Source organism: Condylura cristata, unplaced genomic scaffold (assembly GCF_000260355.1).
Source record: "Condylura cristata isolate star-nosed mole 26May11 unplaced genomic scaffold, ConCri1.0 scaffold00019, whole genome shotgun sequence".
NCBI lineage: Eukaryota > Metazoa > Chordata > Mammalia > Eulipotyphla > Talpidae > Condylura > Condylura cristata.
In genome coordinates, this window is record NW_004567120.1 from 38450571 (window position 1) to 38453296 (window position 2726).

The following is a 2726-nucleotide window of genomic DNA, read 5'->3' on the forward strand; positions in this document are numbered from 1 at the left end:
ACCGGGCGGGCAAGCTGGGGCGACCCGAGCCCGGTCTACTCGGTTCGCTCGGGGAGTGAGGCTGGGGCCGCGGGAGTCCCCGTCTGCGCCTCCCTCGGCCGAGCGAGGAGAGGGAGCGTTTGTCTTCTTTGGGCCGCCGCCTCTGCCTCCCTGGGGCTCGCAGCCCCCCAGAACCTTCCCAGGGCGCCCCGTCAGCGGGCTGCTGCGGCGCTCCTGCCCCAGGCGCGGGCCCAGTGAAACTTCCTTAAAGTGCTTTATGGGGTGTGGGGCTCGTGTCCCAGTCAGTCGGCTTGGGAAGGAGGCCGCGGGCGCCCTGGGACTGGCCGGGCCGGACGGGCTGCCGGCCAGGTGGGGAGCCGGCGGCGAGGGAGACCCGCCCCACCGTTTAGGGGCCCAGCGGCTTCCCCGCCCCCAGCCTGCTCACCGCGACTTTTCCTCCGCTGTATAATTGTCCAGAATTTCAAAAGCCCCAGCCTCCCCCTCCCTGGGCCGCTCCCCCCTCCCCCCTTCAGAAATCCCTTGCAAAATAGCCCCTGTCCTTAAGAAGTGCTGACAGTGTCATGAGTGTCTTCAGAGACATTACTCCATGTGAGAACTGGAACAAATATTTGATATTTTACTTTCAAATTCAATTTTTTCAAAAGAACACATTTCGGTAAAACACTAGCCCCACTGTTGAAGTTGAGGCAGACAGTTCGCTCATTCACACTAAGCAGCAGTGAGCTCTTTGGGAAGCTGCTGGAATGGGGCACAGAATCCCTGGTTCTGTTTCTAATTTTATACATTCTTGAACTTAAGCAAGTCAGCATTTCCTTGGTTGAAGAATGCCCTTGTCTGGAAGATGAATCTGATTTCACAGGTCTTGTCCAGCTCTCACGGTGGCCTTCAAGTCAGTGAATCAGTAGCCTAATCCACGTCGGCTGGTTAAATAAATGACTGAATGAATAAACCGTATCTCTCTAGGAACCATGCATAATTAATGTTTGAATATACGTGGAAGCAAAGGTCTCTTTGCTATGAAAGGGAGCTTTGGGGCAGCAGGTCCCTCTACTTGCAGCTAATGATGTGATTGCACTAGAGTAGATCACCACAAGGCTGCCCCTCCCCCTCTGGGGACTGAGCCTCTCCACCCCACCCTTCGGCATAGAGGAGGACATTCTCAGGCCTAAGAAGGCAAGACTTGGGAAGACCAAGCAACAATGATAGGATGGGGAGGGGCTCATGGTGTCTGCTCTGAGGCTCTTTCTGAAGAATAAGAGGTGGAAAAGGAGAAAGTCTCAGAAAAATTCTGGAGACTTCCAGAGCCACAGGTTGCCTTAGTCCCTAAGTTGATGAGCCATCCCAAGCTCTTCCTGGGCAGGAAAGAGCTTGTTCTGCTGGAACAATCTTAGCACCTGAGCTTACATACAAGCCGAGGGAGGAGAGCAGGGGCTTTGGGGGCCACAGCTGGATTTGCTTCTGTCCTGTCACTGCTCTGTATCTGGCCCAGCCTTGTGATGCTGTGTGGACTCTTCTGCTGCTGGTGGGGTAGAACAGCAATCTGAAGCAGGACTGGCAGACTCTTTAGTCAATTTCTTTCCCATCCTCTTTTGCTCTTCTATGCCCTCCTTTCCCTGCCTAATCTCCCCCGCCCCACCAGAGGCATCCCCCTGGCCCTTGTGGGCACAGCAGACATTTGCCTCTTGCAAGTGCACCCACACTGGGAGTTCCCTGTGTCAAGAATCTTACGATAATTTGAGGAGAAAGGATGGAATGAAGGCCCAAGCCAACCCTTGCCGCTAAATAATGCAGTGACCCGATTGCACGGGGAACTGTGAGGACCTCTCCTCACCCCATTTCCCCAGTGGAGGAGGGAAGATCCAGAAACAAGTCACAGGCATGGAACAGCAGTGCTCGGTCAAAGCCCGGGTCTCCCGGGTCTCGGGCCAGGCTCCACTGTGGCTCTGCCTCTGGAGCCAGCCTGCAGCCTGGGGCTCCCAGCCCTCCCGGGCTCCACTCCCGGCTGACGCTCAGGCAGCACCTCGCTGAGGCCCACTCTTCTTCCTTGGGGGAGAACATGCATGTTTAAATCTCACCGTCTGGCTAAATTTAAACCCCGGGGGGGAGGGTTTTGTTATTTATCTGCCCCTCGGAGCTAAGGCGGGGCGGGCTCTCAGAATCCAGGCAAGTGCCTGTGCCTGCTGAGTGAGACCCAGAAAGTAGTTCTCTTGGCACTGGAGGGGAGCGCTGTGAGGAAAGCCTAACCCCCTGGGAGAACTCCCGGACCTCCCACGCGGACGCACGGATGCGCAGCCCACTCCGCCAGGAGAGCAGCTGAGCTCCGGAGTCTGGCCGGCGGCTCCAGTCCCGTGGCAAAGAAGGGCGTCTCTTTCTCAGCCGCCTCCACACACCTGACTGGGAAGGTCTGGACCCCTGTTGGGGACTCTGGGAGGAGGACCCCCGCCCCGGAACAGGCAGCAGGGAGGGGCCGCCCCCGGAGAGCCGGCCGCCAGAGTCGCCGGCCGCGGGGCTGGAGGGGGGAGTGGAGCAGCCACTGCCGCAGCCGGGTGTGAGCCTGGCAAAGGCACTCGCGGGGCGGGCGCCCTCCAGCCCCGGCCTGCCCCCCGTGACGTCACCCCGGCCCCGTCCCGGGGAGCCGGCGAAGCCTCTCAAATTCAAACTGCTGGGCGCACTGCTGCCGCCGCCACCGGCTGGAAGCGCGCGCCCGGGCGCAGCCGTCGCAGCGG

General features: G+C 59.2%; 1 protein-coding gene across 1 annotated transcript in view; it reads left to right on the forward strand.

Annotated features, from left to right (window-relative positions):
• SLITRK2 (SLIT and NTRK-like family, member 2) overlaps positions 1-2726 on the forward strand; it is a 7389-nt gene that overhangs the window by 1104 nt on the left and 3559 nt on the right. The gene's annotated exons all lie outside the window — the stretch shown is intronic.